General features: G+C 41.8%; 1 protein-coding gene across 20 annotated transcripts in view; it reads right to left on the minus strand.

Moving 5' to 3' along the window:
* Positions 1 to 23,076, minus strand: part of JAKMIP3 (Janus kinase and microtubule interacting protein 3) — a 308,083-nt gene that overhangs the window by 244,253 nt on the left and 40,754 nt on the right. For 18 of the 20 annotated variants that reach the window (XM_033940792.1, XM_033940782.1, XM_033940790.1 and 15 more), the window contains one exon: positions 11,093 to 11,172. The exons of 1 other annotated variant lie outside the window; for it this stretch is intronic. The gene's annotated coding sequence lies outside the window, so the exon portion shown is untranslated. Of the gene's footprint in view, positions 1 to 8,399; positions 8,471 to 11,092; positions 11,173 to 23,076 lie in introns of those variants that run through there. One more of the 20 variants, XM_033940786.1, reaches the window with a different exon arrangement.

Genomic DNA, 23,076 nt, shown 5'->3' on the forward strand with positions numbered 1-23,076 from the left:
TGGAAGAGAACCAAGATGGTTTGAATTAAAAGGAAGTATCTAGTCAGAGATTGGGGTACAGGGGAAAACAATTTGGGTGGAATACCTTTACAAATGGGAAGAAGGATGAGTTAATCTAAAATCAAGAGAATTGGGGATTGGGATGAGGATAGTTGAGGGGGATTGGGCAAGAATTGGGAATTAGAATTTGTTAAAGAGACAGGTCTTCAGTGATTTTCTGAAGTCGGCGTAAGAAGTGACCTCGAGAATGGGTTTTATGAGCCATGTGTTCAGTTTGGCTGCCTGGAATGATAACATTCTGTCTAGGAACTTCTTGTAAAGACATGATTTCACTGATGGGCAATTAAAGAGATTTATTCTGCGAGAGCTCTTATTAGAGCTGTTAAGGATGAATTGAGAGGCGAGGTAAGTTGGTAGCATCCCAAAGATAGCTTTGTAGCTGATGCAGGCAAACTTGAAAAGTATTCTGGATTCCACCGGCAACCAGTGGAGTATCTGGAAGTATGGGGTGATATGTTCCCATTTTTTTAAACCAAAGATGAGCCAGACAGCAGTGTTCTGAATTAATCTCAGCTTGTTAAGTGTCTTCTTATAAGCTCCCAGATATATAATGTTGCAGTAATCCAGCGTACTCAAGATGGATGATTGTACAAGTAATCGAAAGGATGAATCATTTTTTAATGGTGCAGAACTTCCCTAGGACTGATATACTTTTTTTGAACATTAAATCTGTATGCTTTTCCAGGGTTAGGTATTTGTCAAGGGTGATTCCTAGTATTTTTATAGTTTGGTCAATTTCGTAATCACGGCCATTCACGTGAATCGTGTTGTCTTTTATCTTTTCATTGGGAGATGCCAGGAAAAATTTAGTTTTTTCTGTGTTCAGTTTTAGTTTGAAGGCCATCATCCAAAGCTCTATTTGCTTTAGGGTGTTGGTTAAGAGATTAATAAAGTCTGACGACAGACAGGTTAGTGATAGCACTACAGTAATATCGTCAGCGTAAATGTAAAAGTTGAGTTTTAGGCTTTGTAGCAGGTATCCCAATGTGATAAGGTAAATGTTAAATAGGGTCGGAGATAGCGGGGAGCCCTGGGGCAACCCACAGTTGTTTTTCCAGCTGAAGGAGAATTTGTCTTCTTTGAATACCTGATAGGATCTGAACTCGAGGAATTCCTGGAACCAGTTATAAGCGTTTTCTGTGATGCCTAAGGATTCTAAACAGTTCATTAAGATGGTGTGATCTACTAGGTCGAAGGCAGAACTTAGATCCAGTTGTAGAATCATTGCTCTGGTGCCTTGACTGAGAAGGGAATGTAGGTGGTTTAGGAGTGAGGCCATAATTGTTTCGGTGCTAAGCCGGGTCTGAAACCTGATTGGTTGTTCTGCAGAAGGTTGAATTTGTCTAGGTAGGTATTTAGTTCAGCGTTTACCAGGCCTTCCATTAATTTAGCAGCAAGAGGGATGTTTGCGACTGGCTATGTTATTGGATGTTTCTTTGGTATTCTTTTTAATAGGAGTAATTATAATTTGACCCAAGTCCTCTGGAAACTTGCCAATGGATAGCTGTAGGTTGATCCAGTCTAGTAGTTTGGCTTTGAAGTTGATAGGGGCCGCTTTCTTCACATTTGGGGGGCAGGGGTCCAGTCTGCAGTATGATTTGGTGTACTTGTTGTAGAGCTTATTGAATGTTTGCCAGTCTATCTCTTTGATGTTGGACCAACTCATGTCGGCTTTAGATGCATTTGGGTCATGGGGGAAGATGTAGTCCCAGTGGGAGTCTTGAGAGCTTGATAAAGCAAGTCTTAATTTTTTTATTTTTGAATTGAAAAAATCGGCTAGGTTGTCTGCTGTAACAGTGAGTTCTTCTACCGGGTCGGGTTCGTGTAGGAGTGAGTATCGTACAGGTCATTGACTAGTTTAAACAGCGTGCTGCTGTTTAAGGAGGTGTTTCCTATTTTGTGGGCATAGAAGGTTTTTTTCTTCTCTTTGGTTATGTTTTTGTAGCTTTTTAGCATTTGGCGCCAGGCGTCTCTATACTCTGGGGTTCCTGATTTTGACCATTTCCTTTCTAACCTTCTTAACTCTCTCTTTATCTCAAGGAGCTCTAGGTCAAACCAGCCTGTTAGGTTTCTAGGTCTAATCCTTCTTTTTTTCAGTGGGGCCATTTCGTTTAGGATGTGGGTACTGGTGCAGATCCAGGAACTCATGAATTGATTAAAATCCTCGTCTTGGTTGTGAATAATATCGTAGTGAGACCAGAATTCTATGGGGTTGATCTTGCCTCTGCTGGTGTGGAATTGTGTGGGTTTGTTCTTAACTTTCATTGTGGCAGAGGTTGTTTTCCATTGCCATTCAAATTCGAAATTACATATTTTGTGATCAGACTAAAGAGAATCAGACCAGGTTTCTGATATCCATCGAATAGTGGGATTTATTGAGTTTATTGAGGACAGCGATACCAGGTCCAGTTGGTGGCCTTTTTTGTGAGTTGTTACCAGGGGTGGGTTAGGGAAGCCTAGTAAAGCTAGAAAGGACCAAAATTCTGTAGTCTCTGGATGATCTGATAGCTCTAGGTGTAAGTTTATATCTCCGCATAAGAGGTTATAAGGCCCTGTTAGAGAATTGGTTAAGAGGAACTCGTGAAATTCTTCTTTGGCTGAGGTCCATTTTTGGGGGGGAATGTAGGCTAGAGTGATTATTAGGGAGTCTGAAAGTAGCTTTAGAGATAAGATTTCCAAGTTGGAGGAGGAATTAGAGCTTAGAATGGAGCAGTTTAGGTTGTTTTTAAAGATTATCGCCAGTCCTCCAGCCCTGCCTCTTTCTCTTGCTGAGGATAGGATTTTGAAGTTAGGGGGGAGGCATTCTTGGATGATAATGTCGTCATCCGAGAGTAGCCAAGTCTCCGTTAGTATTACGAAGTCAGGATTGTTGTCAGTTAGCCAGTCATAAATTAGTTGGGATTGTTCCTCATAGATCTTATATTTAGGTAGGATCCTCTGAGGTTAGAGTAGCATAATGGGACTTTGGGGAAAGGGTGGGAAGAAGTTAAGTTTTTTAGTGCTCGGTCTTTTTTGATGTATGGTCTGGGAGGTCTGCGGAATGTTGTCAGGACTGAGATCTCTGAAGGGCTAGAGTCCGTGTAATCATGGACTAATGGGGGTTTGGGTTTGAAGCTACGTACTGTCGAGTAGTAGGTGGGGAGTGGGAGAAGGTAAGGGAGAGTGGTTGCCTTGCTTCTTAAACCGATTAGGTATAAGGTGAGAAGTAGTATGCTCAGGCTATGGTGAAGGAGCGCCATATTGTTGAGATAATCGGAATATACAATTGTACAGTAGCCAGCTAGAGGGTTAATTATGAGTTATAGAAAACCAAGCTAGACTCTACAGAATACACAGGTTATACAATTGTACAGTGGTCAGATAGCAAGTTAGAGTCTTGTGGGTGCAGCAAATCCGTTGTTTCACAAGGGCGTTTCACAAAGGCGCTCACTAAGGTGCATGTACCTTTGTCGTGCGCAAACGTCGGCGCGCCAAACGGCTGTGCACCGTTGGCGCTGTGGCTGTTTTAAAGTGTTCCCCTGCTGAATCGGGGGATGGACGGAGCTGTGCTCTCACTCTCTGCTGGGCTCCCAATTTCTCCTGCTGCCTGCTGGCATCTGTGCGGGCCCCTCCCCTTCAATTCCTCTTCTCCCTGCTCCCTTCCCTACCCACCCACGAAATGCCCTTTGATCCAGCATCTCTCTCTCCTCTCCATCACCCCCAGGTCCATCATTTCTCCCTTTCTCTTCCCAACCGTCCTCTCATCCAACATCTCTCCCTTCCATTAAAAAAAAAAAAAATCATCTGTTCCAGGGGGCCCTCCTGGGCTGGGATGTCCTTCCCTTCTTCTCAACCCAGCCCGAAGCCTCCCTCACCTTCTCTGACACTACCTATGGCCTCCTCAGTGCTGTTCCTCTGCTGTGGTCTGCCCAAGCAGAAACAGGAAGTTATATCAGAGGGGAACAGACCATGACAAGAGGAACAGCGTTTAGGAGGCCATGGGCAACATCAGAGAGTCGGTGACGCACCGGCGACCTCCTTTCATTTCAAAAGGTGAGGGGGGATTCAGATCGGGGTAGGAAGAACATCCTGGCCCAAGGCAACTGCCATTTGCTCTGTCCCCCCAATGTCAGCCCTTCTATTTAGTGCTGATAAATGTCACCCCAGACCTTTGTTTTGGGTGGTCTGGATTTAAAGTCAGCACTTATGTGGTTAAGTGCTAATATTCAAAACATGGAGCGGCATAATAAAAAAAAACGTCTAAGTCCGTTTTGGGCCTAAGGCGCTAGTTGCCCAAAGTCAGCAGCGTCTAAAGTCCATTCTCAAAAAATACATCCAAAATATTTACTGTATTTTTTTTTTAATTGTCTGCTTATACGTCCAGCCATTTGCCACTAAGTCGTCTATCTTTATACCACATTCTCGATCAAAAATTCATCCAAGTCCCAAATGCCCAGAACAAGACCTTTTGGACATGGGAGGGGCCAACAAAGTGATGGCCTGAACACCCAGACATGACAACAGAGTAGTAGGCATCTTACAGGGCACTGCTGTGAATTTCACAAAAAGGGTACCACATATACATCTCACCACAACTCCCTTGCAGGTCATGGTGAGCCCCCTAAAACCCACTATACCCAGCTGTCTACAACCCCAATAGCCCTTTAGACTGCAGGTGGCACCTATATGACGGTACAGTAGGATTTGGGGGGATTTTGGTGGGCTCATATTTTCCACCATGAATGCAGTGGTTAGGGTGGCTTATGGGCCTGGGACCTCTTCTCTATGGTTCACTAGCCCACCCCCCAGACTACTTAAGCCACCTCTGTGCAGCCCTACTAGGCTTTCCTATGTCAGGTGCTGATGTTCTGGAGGCAGGTATGTATATTTTTATTAGGATTTTTATGGCGGTGTGAGGGTGGCAGTGATCATTGGGGGAGTGTGTGTGGGGAGTGGGGTCTGTACTTTGTCCCTGCAGTGGTTATCTAGTCACTTTGGATACCTTCTGGACACTTAGACTTGTTTTTAGATTGCCTAAGTTAAACGTATAAGTTCTATCTAGGCAGTCTCGTTAAACTTTTGATTATCCCTGCAGGATGACTAAGCCTAGGTCAGCCTACATCCCGCCCACCTTCCGCCCTAAGCACTCCTCCAAAAATGCCCCTTTGAGCTCTGGGCACACAGCGGCATTCAGAGGCCTAACTAGTTTCTGGATACATTTAAAAACTCGTTTTATTGGCACTTGGACGACCTGCCTTTTAGGTCATCCAAGTGCTGATTTAGGTGGGTTTTTAGACGTATTTCTGTTTCAGTTATGAACCTGTTAGCCACCTAGGTTAAGTGGCCAAAATGGACCGCATAAAAGTCAGCCTTATCTTGATGCAGTGTTGCTTAGGTGTTTTAAAATGCAACATAAACTTGGATATTAACGCCTGTGCCTGGACATGGCCCAGCATTGAATATCTGGGAGTAACACCAGTGATGGCTAAAATATGTTCACTGTTGCCAGCTGAATATCTACCCCATAATTTTTTTCTTTTTTAAGGAAAATCTATAAATATCTATTGTTCTTGTAAGTAGCTGCAAAGTTCTGATGGGAAAAAAATTGAAAGACACAATAAAGTGGTACATTTTATCTACTGGAAATTATATAAACACGATAATACTGCCCTAACAGAAAAGCATTGGGATCATAATACTAAGAGAATTATGAAGAGGTTTTGATCATTCTCGGACATTCCTATTCCAACTGATAAGGATCTTGATTCAAGAAAGCCGGACATGGAGGCAGAGGAGAAAAACACAAGAACTGTATTGATAATAGAAGTGTCAATGATAAGTGATTATTCTGTACATCATTTGGAAAGAGAGACGATCCACAAACACCATGAAATTGCAGTTAGAAACCAAGAAATATAACAGAAAGGAAGAAAAATATTTCCCATCATTCTAGGTGCCTCAGGTATGATTAAAAGCAAGTTGCCTATACAGAAAACATTTTATGAACTCCAGAAGGAAACTCTCTTAAGCACCATGCAAGTATTAAGGCAAGTTCTAGTAGTAGATATGAGATTATACCAACATACCCAGTCTTTGGAGGTTCACTATCATCATGGTACATGTAAAATTAACACAGCTTTATAGCTGTTACTAAAATGTCTCACCACAATTGTTTCACTAGAGACCCATGACAAAAAAATGGTGAAGAAAAAAACCTCAAACTTAAGTAACAGCCAGCTCATACAATGTATTCAAAAGCTGCCATCAATTCTATCATTAGTATTAAAAAAAAATCTTTGCCTTTTCACACATGCAAAATTAACCCATTTGGAAACATTATCTGCAGCAGAACCTCTTCTACAGAGTACACACTATATCTTATAACAGTGTCTTTCAAACCTTTTTAGCTCCGGCACACTAAATGAAGCAAATGTTTTTTGCGGCACATTTTAACTGAAATCATAAATTGCAAAACCAACAAAAAATTAAATTTGAGAGTTATTTATTTAACGTTCTTCAAGCAATGTAGGGGTAATTGTAACAACGGTGAAACTAAAGTAGATAGAATAGAATTGCTAATCAATGCGATGGATGTACTTGTTTTTGAGTACAAATTAACTCAAAAAGCAGCTTGATAGTCGACAAGCAAACATACATTTCATCATCCATCATCTGCAGTCGCTCTTTTTTTTCGATTTAATTTCTGTCAGAGCTGAAAATCCAGGTTCAAAAAGATAAGAATATCCAAATGGTAACAAAGCATTGATTGCTTTGTTGCTCAATTTAGGATAGCTACTGCATAAAATATAAAAATAAAATGAAAATTACTTGCTGTTAGTTTTCAAGGACTAATCACGTCAAAGAATGCTTGTTTGGGTGATTGTATCCTTACACACACAGATGACTGACTCTTCTGTACGCAACGTACATGTTATCTATTCTAGTATATACAGTACTTATTAAGGGAATTTTTAAAAATAAAGTAAAATTCTGGAATCTAACATGGAACACATAGAATCTCTTCAGGACACACTACTGTGCAGTGACACACAGTTTGAGAGACACTGACATACTATGTCCATGAACAAAGGGGTAGGACTAGAAAGAGGGCTTAAGAAGAGAAGTGAAGTGTGAGTAGGAATTTCATTCTGAAATCCCTGTGGGGCTCATAATCAAAATGGAAATACGTCTAAGAATCAGCCTAAATTGGCACTTAAACAATCAGTGAGACAGGTCGTCCAAGTGCCGATAATCGAACCGGGTTGTAGACGTATTTAAAAATGACATAGGCCTTCACAGTGCTGCTGAATGACCAGAGCTAAAAGGGGCGTGTCAGGAGGAGTGTCGAGGGCAGGAATTGGGCAGGATGTGGGCCTTCCTAGACTTAGTCGTACTGCATGTATAACCAAAAGTTTTACAACACTGCCTAGACGGAACCTGGATGTTGTGTCTTAGGCCATCTAAAACCAGGTCTTAATCACAACAAGGTATCCAAAGTGACCAGATAAGCACTGCAGACACAAAGTACAGACCCCACACACACTGACCCAGTGACCACTGACCCCACTCCCACTCCCCATAAAAATCGTAATAACAACTTTACATATCTGTCTCCAGAACATCAGAACCTGGCAGCCTGGCATAGGAAAGCCTAGTAGAGCTGCACAGAGGTGCCTTAAATAGTCTTGGGGATGGGTTAGTGAACCATGGAGAGGAGGACCCAGGCCCATAAGTCCCTCTAATCACTGCATTCATGGTGAAAAATGTGCACTGCCCCAAAAAAACCCTAACCCTTTTGTACTGCCATATAAGTGGCTCCTGCAGCAATAAGGGCTATTGGAGTGGTAGATAAGTGGGCCTAGTAGATTCTGGGAGTATTTTGGGGGGCTCACCATGACCTATAAGGGAGCTGTAGTGAGATGTTTATGTGGGACCCTATTTGTGAAGTTCACAGCAGTGTCCTTTAAAGTACCCCCCACTACTCTAGTGCCATATCTGGGTGTCCAGTCCATCACTTTTCTGGCCCCTCCCACATCCAAAAGGTATTTTCTAGGCATTTGTGACTTGTATGAATTTTTGGATGAAAATGGGGTATAAAGATGGATAACTTAGTGTTCTGGGCGATCAAACAGTTGGACGTACAGTTGGACAATTAAAAAAAAAAATGTTGGACGTATTTTTCAAAAATGGACCTTTTCCCGTGTCCGACTTTGGGCAACTAGCGACTTAGGCCCAAAACAGACTTAGACATTTCTTTTGATTATGTCACTCTGTGTGTATTTGTACCTTCTTAAAACAAGTGTAACATCTATAGGTGCATCCAAACTTTCAAAGGAAAACTGTGGAGAGAGTTTTTCTACCTTTGTTGTCCAAGGACTCTTTTCCATCATAAGACTTTTCAATCTTTCCTTTGTCTGTCTTCTGAATCTTTTACATGGCTTTTTATTCTTCCTTATGTGACTCCTCTCTCCATCTTTCCCTCCCTTTCCACCTCTTGCCAACATTCTCTCTCCCATGTCACATCTCATTTTGCTCTTTTCCACCTTTCTCTTTCTGCTCTCCAATGTCTCTTCAATCTAAGAAACAGAAAAAAATGATGGCAGATAAGGACAGTATAGCCCATCTAGTCTGCCCAACTTCATTCCTGATGCATAGCCATGGAACTCTGTTGATCTCTGGCTTTTCTTTATTACTTTGCATCTAAGGATACTCTTGTGATCATCCCAAGCTTTCATCAACCAAGCTCTTGTCTCTAATTCTCCTACCTCCCACTCCATGAAACCACCATCCCTTCCATGAAGAAATATTTTATAATGTTGATTCTGAGTCCACCCTCTTGGAGCTTTATACTATGACTTCTTGTTTCAAATCATTAATTTTCCTGAAAAATGCCTCCTCCTTTGGCATTATTTTTACCTCTGAGATATTTGAATGTCTCCATCATAATCTGACTCTGCTCTCCTTTAGGGTACATATGTTTCAAGCCTTCAGTCTTATCTCATCTCTCTCTTGGTATACTGTGGAACCTGTACCATTTTCATAGCCCTTCTCTGGGCTGCTTCCAACTTTTCTATATCCTGTCTTTCACAGGTATGGCTATCGTAACTACAAAATATATTCTAGGTCAGTTTTCAACAGTGCTTTGGAAAAGGCATCAGACATGTATGTAGGGGAATGTATGTAGTTTTCTGTCAGATGTTTGGTAATTTTACCTGATATTTGGAAATTTATCTAGTTGTTTCATGTATTTATTAAATAAAAATATTTTAATGTGTTGAAACTGTCTAACATTTACAAATTGATTTTACAAGTGTTAATTCATATGTGTTAAATTGAGTTTGTGTTTTATAACGAACTCTCCCCCCTCCCCCACCTTTGGACTCACCCTCACTTTGATCAATTTATTTATGAACCTATTATTTGGGACAGTGTCAACATCTTTGCTTTCTACCCTGTTTCAATAATCTCCCAGTTCTCCCCCCCCCCCTCACCCTCAATAACATTTCCACAATGCTCCCCATCCTCAACAAATCATTCCTAAGTGCTTCCTAGTCTCATAAGAACTTAAGAATTGCCCTATTTGAATAGACCGAAGGTCCATCAAGACAAGTATCCTGTTTCCAACAGTGGCCAACCCAGGTTCCAAGTACCTAGCTAGATCTCAAGAAGTATAACAGATTATCTGCTGCTTATCCTAAGAATAATCTTCCTCCATTAACCACCAATGGAACTTAGAAATTTACCAGCAGCACCAAATAATATGAGTTCCTTTACTGTGAACAACAAAAATTACCCAGCATGGCACTTCATTTCACCATCCAGCAGCTTCTGGGGTTCAGACACAATAGGATGTATGTAATCTCCAGGTTCAAAATCATCACAGGTTCTTCTTAAAAAGTAGGAAAGCTACAATTATGCAATTGGACTAGTCAGTTGTTGGTTTTTTGGGTTTTGTTTTGTTTTTTTAAATGCTATACAGTCTAATTGCATGCTAACAGTGGCTCTCCAGCTTTTAAGAGGGAACTATGTGAGGATTTTGATGTTATTAGGTGTCTGTACCTCTGAAGCAGCTGTAGGGCAATACTATGCCAGGAAATTTTTTTTTGTTCACAATAAAGGACATTAGATTTTTCATGAGCTGACTATACCTGTTTTAGCTTGCTTCACCATTGGTCAACATTGTGTGTTCAAGGACCACTGAATCAACTCAATGGATGCTCGCTGTCCCTGTGGCAGTTCTGATGTCATTCCTCCCCCTCCCCCCCCCCCACACACTCTTTGTAATGTCTTTTGTATTTTAGATGCTAGTGATGCAAGTAGAGAAGATAAGAAGACCACTATGGGAAAAGTAGTGCTATTGAAACAACCCTGTGATATGGTAGATGAGTTCTGCTGTAGATAAGTCCATGTTTTTTTACTATGATTTAGAATTCCTGTATCTGATTTCAAGGCTTGCTAATGTTAGTCATGTGTTCCTCAATATAACAACTGGGTGAAATTCAAACAAAGAAAGTTCCCAAAGAACTGTGAACTAACAAAAACAAAAAAGGAAACAAAAAACAAAATGAAAATGCCTCGAAGGTGCTCAGAACCAATATATGGTAAGAAAGTGACCAAACCAGGGCAACAACCCCTGTAAGGGCTTTCAAAGAGTCTATCATTGCACTATCCTCAAACGGTAGAAAGATATTTAAATTTTGATGAATATCTTTTTTTACTTTTTTTCTTTTAAGTGTCCATTTAAAATGTCCAATGCTTAAATTTGAAGATGGTGCAATGATAGACTCTTTGAAAGCCCTTACAGGGGTTGTTGCCCTGGTTTGGCCACTTTCTTACCATATATTGGTTCTGAGCACCTTCGAGGCATTTTCATTTTGTTTTTTGTTTCCTTTTTGTTAGTCGTGTGTGCCTGACATCTCTGCTGCCTTCACATGGATTCATTTACACATTTGTCGGTATGGTTCTACAGAACTAAGCAAAAAACACCCAACATAAAAATGTTTAACAAAATGCTTTTTATTCCAGTAGTTCTGATGGAGAAAGTAGGTAGCACCTCTGCAATTTATTCCTCATAGTAAGCAGGACTTCTAGACTTTTCACTCCCTCTACAGCAGACAGAACAAGGACGTCACTCTATAGGAAAGAAAGGAACAAATGAATTACCGTATTTTCGCGGATATAACGCGCACGTTATACGCGATTTTACCTACCGCGCATACCCCTCGCGCGTTATATGCCTGAGCGCGGTATAGAAAAGTTTTTAAACATAGTTCCCACCCCGCCCGACGCCCGATTCACCCCCCCAGCAGGACCGCTCGCACCCCCACCCCGAACGACCGCTCGCACGCGCTCCCACCCGCACCCGCATCCACGATCGGAGCAAGAGGGAGCCCAAGCCCTCTTGCCCGGCCGACTCCCCGACGTCCATTTACAGTGTTATTGCTATAATTAAATACCCGTGCAACGCCGGGGAATCAGCTAGTAAACAATAAAGTGGACTGATGAAGATAAGAGATTGCTGGGCATTATTCATGGTCCAGTTGATATCCGAAGGTCCATACAAATGAAAAAATAAAGAATTAATATATATATACATATACTAGCTGATGCCCCGGCGTTGCACGGGTATTTAATTATAGCAATAACACTGTAAATGGATTCAAATAAAGATACTTTATAGTGGTGAATGAAATTATTTTTTTACAGCTTTATAAAAAGTACAATATTCAAATTATAATGTGAAATATTTGACAAAATGAATACAATACAACTAACACAAAACTTGATTATAAACAACATTTTTAGTTTCACCTCCAGGAGCAAGAACATATAAATTCTTGGGTGAAGAGACCCCCAGAACATATCACCCAAGTAAGTGAGGGATCTGCATACCAAGTTTCGTTCAAATCGGTCAATCCGTTTTAGATTTACTGTGAGAATGGCAGCTGTTTACATTTTTTCCATTGACATGAATGGGTGAAATCTGATGTTCTGTTTGTAGCTCCGCCCATGTGTGCAGGTGGGCCGCGAGACCCCCAGGACATATCACCCCAGGTAGTTGGAATTACTGTGAGAATGGCAGCTTTTTACATTTTTTCCATTGACATGAATGAGTGAAATCTGATTTTCTGTTTGTAGCTCCGCCCACGTGTGCAGGTGGGCCGCGAGACCCCCAGAACATATCACCCCAGGTAGTGAGGGATCTGCATACCAAGTTTCGGTCAAATCGGTCAAGCCGTTTTTGAATTACTGTGAGAATGGCAGCTCTTTACATTTTTTCCATTGACATGAATGGGTGAAATCTGATTTTCTGTTTGTAGCTCTGCCCACGTGTGCAGGTGGGCAGCGAGACCCCCAGAACATATCACCCCAGGTAGTGAGGGATCTGCATATCAAGTTTCGTTCAAATCGGTCCCACAGCTTTTTATATTTTTCCCATTGACTTGAATGGGTGAAATCAGATTTTCTGTTTGTAGCTCCGCCCACGTGTGTAGGTGGGCCGCGAGACCCCCAGAACATATCACCCCAGGTAGTGAGGGATCTGCATACCAAGTTTCGTTCAAATCGGTCCCACAGCTTTTTACATTTTTTTCCATTGACTTGAATGGGTGAAATCTGATTTTCAGTTTGTAGCTCCGCCCATGTGTGCAGGTGGGCCGCGAGACCCCCAGAACATATCACCCCAGATAGTGAGGGATCTGCATACCAATTTGCGTGCAAATCGGTCCCACAGCTTTTTATATTTTTTCCATTGACTTGAATGGGTGAAATCAGATTTTTCTGTTTGTAGCTCCGCCCACGTGTGCAGGTGGGCCGCGAGACCCCCAGAACATATCACCCCAGGTAGTGAGGGATCTGCATACCAAGTTTCGTTCAAATCGGTCCCACAGCTTTTTACATTTTTTCCATTGACTTGAATGGGTGAAATCTGATTTTCAGTTTGTAGCTCCGCCCATGTGTGCAGGTGGGCCGCGAGACCCCCAGAACATATCACCCCAGATAGTGAGGGATCTGCATACCAATTTGCGTGCAAATCGGTCCCACAGCTTTTTATATTTTTTCCATTGACTTGAATGGGTAAAATCAGATTTTCTGTTTATAGCTCCGCCCACGTGTGCAGGTGGGCCGCGAGACCCCCAGAACATATCACCCCAGGTAGTGAGGGATCTGCATACCAAGTTTCGTTCAAATCGGGCAAGCCGTTTTTGCGTGATCGCGGCACATACACACATACACACACACATACATACCTCCGATTTTATATATATAGATTATGAAGTATATGTCAGTATTAGACCAATAATCTCTTTACAGTGTATATGAGGCCGCAATATATAAACAGGCACCATATAGCTTTACAATATTAGAGATTTAAAAAGAGTTCAGAGAATAGAGAATTTAGAGAGAAGTGAATGACTACATTAACAATTGGTTAAGATTTATCAAGCTGTTTCCCTCTGACAGCCAGTGTATTTAAAAATATGCCTGAAATTGAGCACTGACCGATATCTAGAGATAAGCGCAAAGGCCCTGATTCTCCAAAAGTGCGTCCCGATTTTAGGCAGCTGTAGACGTCCTACAGCTGTCTAATCAGCCAATCGGGATGCATGTTTTTTTTAAAAAAATGCTCCCCAGGCAGGCCTGAAGGCGCTTCTGGGAGCCTAGGGAGACCCGCAAGATGCCTAAGCTCGCCTACAGGCCTTAGGCGAACTTAGGCGGCCCTACGCGTCTCCCTAGTAGAGGAAGAGACGCTTAAAATGTAGGCCAGCAAAATGCTGGTCTACATTGTAAGTAGACGCGGCCGCTATACTGATCGCGGCAAGGGATCTCCCTGCTGCAATAAAGTATAGCGGCCGCGGCTGCCTGTCCCATCACCGACAGGAGGATGCCTAACTCCTCCTGTCGGAACCCCGAACCCCGGACCCCCTTCCCCCCCAAACTCGTAATCGTCGACAGGAGGATGCCCAACTCCTCCTGTCGGAACCCCGGAACCCCCTCCCCCCAAAACTCGTAATCGCCGACAGGAGGATGCCCAACTCCTCCTGCCGGAAAGCCCAACGACCCCCCGCCCCAACTAATCTCCCTCCCCCAACTAACCTTTCAATGTTGGTCAGCTGGACGGGTCTTGCTGCCGTCCAGCCGACGGGTCTGCCTCGTGGAAATGAGACGGCACGCCCCTTCCCGGCCCATCCCCGCTAAATCTAAGGCCTGATTGGCCCAGGCTGTAGAAGCCTGGACCAATCAGGCCTTAGGCATAGCGGGTCCGCCCATCCCCACTAATCCTAAGGCCTGATTTGGGCATCCTCCTGTCGGCGATTACGAGTTTGGGGGGAGGGGGATCCGGGGTTCCGACAGGAGGAGTTGGGCATCCTCCTGTCGGCGATTACGAGTTAGGGGGAGGGGGGTTCGGGGTTCCGACAGGAGGAGTTAGGCATTCTCCTGTCGGTGATGGGACAGGCGGCCGCTATACATATGGCAGCAGGGAGATCCCTTGCTGCCATAAGTATAGCGGCCGCGTCTAATTTAACCCGATTCTCTAAAGACGCCTCTCCCGGGCGGCCTGCCTGAGGAGCATTTTTTTTAAAAAACGTGCATCCCGATTGGCTGATTAGACAGCTGTAGGACATCTACAGCTGCCTAACATCGGTACGCACTTTTGGAGAATCAGGGCCAAAATATCTAGGACAACATAACATAAGAACATAAGAATTACCGCTGCTGGGTCAGACCAGTGGTCCATCGTGCCCAGCAGTCCACTCACGTGGCGGCCCACAGGTCAAAGATCAGTGCTCTAAATGAGTCCAGCCTCATCTGCGTATGTTCCAGTTCAGCAGGAACTTGTCCAACTTTGTCTTGATTCCCTGGAGGGTGTTTTCCCCTATAACAGACTCCGGAAGAGCGTTTCAGTTTTCTACCACTCTCTGGGTGAAGAAGAATTTCCTTACGTTTCAACTTTAGAAAGTGCCCTCTCGTTCTCCCTACCTTGGAGAGGGTGAACAATCTGTCTTTATCTGCTAAGTATTTTGAATGTTTCGATCATGTTCCCGAAAATGGTGATATTCAGCATCATTATCCAGATATCCATGAATAACTCTGGACACGTGTACTGATACTTTGCCACACCACATAGGATCCATCCCCAGATCACCCTGGTGCTAACTGGTCAGTGTCAGGATGGTCTGCAATAATTTCCAGTGCTATTACCTGCATAATGTCACTGAGAATAATGACTTGTCCTAGTCAGCGTGACTTTTCTAGGTAGCAGCAGCTTCTACCAACATAAGTATTTTTGAAAACTGGATCCTTGTACTTCTACTAAAGAAATATGATTGACTGAAAGATGGCACAAAGAAACAGATGTTGCTTTCTCAAAATTGGAAAGCAAAAAATAACAGCGAAGGTGGCCTCAGCTGCTAAGTAGCTTTATTATATGAACAAGACTCGACATGACCGTGTTTCGGCCTAGAGGGCAGGTCTCTGGAGTCTGAATATTGGTTATAGAAATATCAAGTGATATCTCAGGAAATCAATACTCGTGGAATTTGTATTGGAGACATCTTAGTTGAAACAACAGTGAATAACTGAGTGAAATTGAAAAACGTACCGCTTCCAAAGTGCAGCTGTCTTGTATCAGTGTTTGTTGACTGCTAGCCACACAAAGTGAAAGTGACTGAAAAATGGTACATTTATTATCTAAAAAGGCATGGACTCTTTTCATTGATTTAGCTGTTTTAATATTTTAATAATGGTGAACTTGTCCTGGTCTATCAATTCATACCTGCAGTAGCTTAGATTGGTGGGCTGGGCAGTGATTTCACTTTAGGCTCTGAGTTTATCAGACACATTGTTAACAAGAAAAGCCCTGTATAGAAAATTACTGCTATACTAAAAAGTGGATTTTGAGATGAAAGATGAGTGAAATGGTATGATGGCTGTTAGTCCACTTTTCAAGGTAATATATAGAAATAAAATAAAACCACAAAGGAAATAAGGTGATAACTTTTTAATGGACTAATTTAATGCATTTTATGATTAGCTTTCACACGTAATTCCTTCTTCCTCAGATCAGAGATGAAAGATGGAAATTTTATAAGTAGACAAAAACTGATGGCGTTTTCTGAATGAACACTTTCCATGATGTTCGTAAAAGTTCAGTTTAAAGATTCCAACTTCATAAGATATAAGTTGACCTTGGAACAGAAAGCTTAAAATTATGTGTGGCAGATCATGTTGGCAAGCTAGCAACTAATTACATCATAAACCATCCTTAGAAGACATTTGTCGGGCTTATCATGCAATCTGCCTAGCTTTTGGCTTGTAATTCAAGACCATTCCTAATAGGAAAATAGGTTTGCTACCTGAAGGTTTCTGAAATCAATACTACGATATACAGGCTGTAATTAAAAAATCTTCAATATCTGTAGTATAAATTCTCCTCCTATCCTCTTATTGAACTACCAGTGGTTAATCATTTGATAAATAAGACAAATCTAGATAATGAAAGGTTATAATTACCTTATAAAATATCACTGAAGATTGTGTTCAAAACCGCAGGCTTCTTTTGTACATTGTACACAGTTCTATGTACCCGTACATGTACTAAGCATTTATAGTATATATTTTAAGATCACTGTACCTTTTCTATTTTCTAAAGTTCAAAATAAGTTTTTGGGTTGTTAAAGGCAAAGTCTTCATATCACATATGCAAACAATTCTTAATGATTCATTTTTAAAAAATCTTTATTTTTATGCATTTAACAAAACAATACAAACAGAGGAAATATTAGGGCAATGATAAGATATAATGTTTTAAACAAAGGCCCAAACAACAAAGATTCTCCCAAGCCCCAAGAAGGAAACTGAGATGAGAGGGAGAGACCACTAGTGGAGAGGATCCACTCGAAATAAATATTACGTCTATTAAATGTTTCTAAAATATTTAAGAGAGCCCTCAGTCACACAGCCATCCTCCAGTCCCCCAGAGGTAACGGCTGTCACTGGTTTGCAGCCAGAAAGGTGTCAACTGTGAAACATCCCCGGGCTCTCTTGTGAGTTTTAGTGATAAATAACACAAAAGTGCAAAGGAGTGCATACAAAATCAAAAACACCCTCTCGGTTATCTGCTGGCAGTTTTTTCTGAGAAGCTAAGTATCTTCCATTGGCTTTATTATTGAATTTGGACACTTGAACTTTCTCGTTCGGCCCCCCTGGATCAGGGGCAGAGACCACTAGTAGAGAGGGTGTTTTTGATTTTGTATGCACTCCTTTGCACTTTTGTGTTATTTATCACTAAAACTCACAAGAGAGCCCGGGGATGTTTCACAGTTGACACCTTTCTGGGTGCAAACCAGTGACAGCCGTTACCTCTGGGGGACTGGAGGATGGCTGTGTGACTGAGGGCTCTCTTAAATATTTTAGAAACATTTAATAGACGTAATATTTATTTCGAGTGGATCCTCTCCACTAGTAGTCTCTCCCTCTCATCTGTTTCCTTCTTGGGGCTTGGGAGAATCTTTGTTATTTGAGCTATATTCTCTTCTCCCATTTTTCGGGTTTTTTAGGACTCAGTTAAACAAAGGCCCAACATTCGTCTAAAAGCTCTTGTTTTAGGCATTTGGGAGTTAGGCTTTTTTTAGGTTGATTATATGGTATAAGTTTAGACGTAGTGGTGGTCTGGGCATTTAAACAGCTGAACGTAGAGGCAGGCCATTATCAAAAAAAAAAACCTCCTTTTGGACGTTTTCTTTGATAATGGATATTTTCCCTGCTTCTACTTTCAACGTTTAAGGCCTTAGGCCAAAAGGGTACTTAGACATTTTTTTTTATTATGCCCCTCCACGGTTTCAGATGGGTTATGAGTTTGTTAAATAAATAAATAAATAAATATGGCCCTCACTGCATAAGAACTACCAGCTTATTCATGATTATCTGTGTCCTATGCTGTTCTTATTTGTTTTGCTAAAACATAGTTCCTTCCAGGTGAAGAGGCCTATCTTTTTTGATAACTTTCCCTGGGTTATTCAGTCCTTTACTCTACACATCTAATGAAGCATGGTGGAGGACTTGCTATCATTTCTTCAAGAGCTCTTGTTGTCAGGTAACTATCTTCCCATACATTTCCTTACCCAGAATTACTCCTGGATGAAATTTATAGAAACACTCATTTATTACTTCTGTATTGCTCCCTACCCTCATCCCTGTGCTGCAGAGTTGGCATGATGCTGCTACAATGGCATAATGACTTCCGCCTTAGGGTTGCATACGAAGGGGTTTCGTCAGCCGTAAGGCGGAAGTCATTATGCCATTGTATAGATCCATGGTGAGGCCCCACCTGGAATACTGTGTGCAGTTCTTGAGGCTGCATTATCGCAAGGATGTGCTGAGACTGGAGTCGGTTCAGAGAATGGCCACCCGGATGGTCTCGGGACTCAAGGATCTTCCATACGAAGAACGGCTTGACAAATTACAGCTATACTCGCTTGAGGAGCGCAGAGAGAGGGGGGACATGATCGAGACGTTCAAGTATCGTACGGGCCGCATCGAAGCGGAGGAAGATATCTTCTTTTTCAAGGGTCCCACGACAACAAGAGGGCATCCGTGGAAAATCAGGGGCAGGAAACTACGAGGTGACACCAGGAAATTCTTTTTCACTGAAAGGGTGGTTGATCGCTGGAATAGTCTTCCACTACAGGTGATTGAGGCCAGCAGCATGCCTGATTTTAAGGCCAAATGGGATCTATTCACAGGGCAAAGGTAGGGGAGGGACATTAGGGTGGGCAGACTAGATGGGCCGTGGCCCTTATCTGCCGTCTATTTCTATGTTTCTTTGTATATCAGACCTTAGTCAATGTCACTGTTAGATATCTGAACGTGATTATTATGGGTGAGTTCAATATCCATGCTGATGGTTCTAGTCATCCCATATCCCGGGGGAGTTCCTAACCTCCCTGGATGTGACATAGAAACATGATGGCAGATAAAGGACAAATGATCCATCCAGTCTGTCCATCCGCAGTAACCATTATCTCTTCCTCTCTCTAAGAGATCCCATGTTCCTATCATATGCTTTCTTGAATTCAGACACAGTCTCTGTCTCCACCACCTCTTCTGGGAGACTGTTCTAAGCATCTATCATCCTTTTTATAAAAAGTATTTCTTAGATTACGCATGAGCCTATCACCTCTTAACTTCATCCTATGCCCTCTCCATTCCAGAGCTTCCATTCAAATGAAAGAGACTCAACTCATGCGCATTTAAGCCACATAGGTATTTAAATGTCTCTATCATATCTCCCTTCTTCTGCCTTTCCTCTAAAGTATACATATTGAGATCTTTAAGTCTGTCCCCATACGCCTTATGACAAAGACCATGCACCATTTTAGTAGCCTTCCTCTGGACCGACTTCATCCTTTTTATATATTTTTCAAGGTGCACTCTCCAGAATTGTACACAATATTCTAAATGAGGGACCGGAGTCTTATACAGGGGCTTCAATGTTTCCTCTTTCCTACTGGCCTTACTTCTTCCAAAGCATCCTAACATCCTTTTAGTTTTTGCTGTCACTTTTTCAACCTGTTTGGCTGCCTTAAGATCATCACATACAATCACACTCAAGTCCCGTTTTTTTTGTCATGCACATAAGTTCTTCACCCCCTAAACTGTACCATTCCTTTGGGTTTTTGCAGCATAAATGCATGACCTTGCATTTCTTAGCATTACATTTATGCTGTCAAATTTCAGACCATTCTTCAAGCTTCACTAGGTCTTTCATCATATTATTCACACCATCCAGGGTGTCCACTCTATTGCAGATTCAAGTATTACCTTATAAAATGTTAAAAGGAACAGGCCCAAGAACAGAACCTTGAGGCACACCACTGGTAACATCCCTTTCATCAGAGTGATCTCCATTGACCACTACCTTCTGTCATCTTTCACGCAACCAGTTTCTAACCCAGCCCGTCACTTTGGGGCCCATCCCGAGGGCACTCAGTTAATTTATTAGACATTTGTGTGTAACACTGTCAAAGGCTTTGTTAAAATCTAAATAAACATCTAGTACATGCCCTCTATCCATTTCTCTTGTCACCCAGTCAAAGAAACTGATCAGATTTATCTGACAGGACCTACCTCTATTGAATTCATGTTGTCTCCAGTCCTGTAAACCACCAGATTCCAGACACTTCACTATTCTCTGTTTCCATTAATTTGCTTACCACAGAAATCAGAATTACCGGCCTGTACTTCCCTACTTCTACTTTTGTGTAGATGGACCACATCCACTCTTCTCTAGTCCTCTGGTATTACTCCCGACTCATCACCCTCAGATGTACACCATCCAGCCCCATCACTTTGTCTACCTTTAAATTTAACTAGCTCCTCACAAACACAACCCTTTGAAAATTGATCAGGGTCTACCACTCCTACATCCTTATTCACGTTTGTCTTTTGCAGTCCCGCTTCTGGTGCTTCAGCCAAGAATATAGAACAGAAATATTTGTTAAGCAATTCAGTCTTTTCTTTATCAGCTTTTACCTATTTCTCCCCTTCACCTTTGAGTCTATGAATGCCATTTTTGCACTTTTTCCTATCATTGATATATCAAAAAAAAAAAAAAAAATGTCTCCCCATTTTACTGTGTCAGCTATTTTTTCTACAGTGCTGGGACTCTTCTTAGCATCTTGATTCCATAGTCCCATTTCATTTCAGTAATCCCTTGAACTCCAGGAAACCGCCTTGACATCACCAAGGTTTGGAACTTCTGAAATGTCATGTACGGCGAGCTGAACATGCCCGGGGAAAGCATAAGTCAGCTGAAATCTACCAGATCTGGTGTGCTAATCAATTATTTTATACCAATGAAGTGTGGATGGGCAAAAGATCTTTTTTCTCTGATCAGATTTTAAAAATCCTTAGATTCACCTAAGAAACTATTTTACATGCAGGATTTTTTGCCCTATATCAACTGCAATCAGTTCACATTTACTTGGACAATGGGGCTCATAAGAAAAAAAACCTAAAACATCCAAAAAAAACCCGCCTAAGTTGGCACTTGGACATCCTAATTGCTGGGACATCCACTTGCCTAAAATCAAAACCGTTTTCCTAGATGTCTAGTGAAACATTTCATCTGCTGTGCATCCAGAGTTCCAGGGAGCATGTTGGGAGGTGTGTTATGAGCATGTTTTAGGCATACTTAACTTGGATGTCTTGCGGTGATAATCAAATCTTTTCCAAGTCATCCAGGACAGAACTTAAATGTTCTTAACTAGACCTGTTTTAGAAGTGTCTAAGTGCCACAAAGTTACCCAAACTGACCAGATGAGCACTGCAAACATGAAGGTATGACCCCCCTCCCAACACTCCCCCATTGCTCACTAACCCCCTCCCATCCCCAAAAAATCTAATGAAAGAGTACATATCTGTCTCTAGAAAATCAACACTTGGTATGGAAAAGCCTAGCAGAGCATCACACAGGTGTCTTTTAACCTGGTGGATTGGCTAGTGACAATAGAGAGGACCCAGGCCCATAAGCCACTCTAACCACACTTATGGTGGCAAGTGTGGGCCCTCTAAAACCCACCAAAACCTTATTATATTGCCATATAGGTGCCACCTGCAGCCATGAGGGCTATTGGGGTGGTAAATAGGTGGGTCTAGTAGGCTTTGGAGAGTTTTAGATGGCGAACCATTTTAAGGGGTATATGGTGAGATATACTTCTGGTACCTTTTATGTGAAGTTCAAAGGTCTCCCACTGCTCTGTTAGCATGTATGTGTGGCCAGTCCATCACAATGATGGCTATTCCCAAATGGTCTGGATTTGGACGTTTTCAACTTGAATGTTTCTTTGCTTTCAATAAAAGTAAAACTCAGATATCTCAATCCGTCCTCTTTTTTCTAGAGCCATATGGTAACCGTAGATTTGAACATGAGGTGAGTGAGTGTAACCTGAGAAATAGGCAAACAGTTTCATTCTTCATCATAACAATGCTCTGTATCGCACATCACTTCCAGTATGGCAATTTCTGTCAAATAAAAATATTACAGTGTGTCCTCATCCCATTTTATTCACCAGATCTGGCACCATGCAACTTCTGGCTCTTCCCTAAAGATAAAATGACCATGAATGTAATGTTTTGAATTGATTCAGGACATCGAGGCAGTCACAACAGTGCAATTAAAGACACTCATGAAAGAGGACTTTTAGAACTGCTTCAGAAATTGGCAAGAATGATGGGATAAGCGTGTTCGAAGCGATGGGGAATATTTTGAGGGGAATTGATGGCAATGTGTCTTTTACTGTAATAATTTTTTTTATTTAAACATTCACCGTATTTTTTTATCACACCTCGTAAGCCATACTAGTGACAGTCCACGTGTGGTGGACACCTGGAATGCGCTTCCAGAGGACGTTATAGGGCAGCGAACGGTACTGGGGTTTAAGAAAGGATTGGACAATTTCCTGCTGGAAAAGGGGATAGAGGGGTATAGATAAAAGATTACTGCACAGGTCCTGATGGGCCGCCGCGTGAGCGGACTGCTGGGCGCGATGGACCGTAGGTCTGACCCAGCGGAGGCATTTCTTATGTTCTTATGTTCTTATGATTCCTTGGAGTGCATCTGATAATAGATTTCTTAGTAAACAGTCTATGGCAGCTGTCAAGTGCTAGGGGTGGCAATTTAAATATTTTAGCTCAATTATTTCAAGCACTTACTAATACTAAATTGCATATATACTTATGGATACCATTCAAATATACAAATTAAAAGTTATCTCAAGAGGCAGTATTCTATAACTTAATTTAAAATTAAGTAGATACAGCCCTAAAGGTAATATATATGATCACTTCTTGTAATACCCTACAAAGTATTCTAAAAAACCCCTCCTGATCTTAGAGCAAAATAGTTAGATACCCTAATTAAGCACATATCTAGCAAGTTAGTTTTCTAATATACAGTATATATATATATATATATATATATATATATATATATATATATAATCTATTTTTTCTTTCTTTAAACCTTCTACAGTT

Source organism: Geotrypetes seraphini, chromosome 4 (genome assembly GCF_902459505.1).
Source record: "Geotrypetes seraphini chromosome 4, aGeoSer1.1, whole genome shotgun sequence".
NCBI lineage: Eukaryota > Metazoa > Chordata > Amphibia > Gymnophiona > Dermophiidae > Geotrypetes > Geotrypetes seraphini.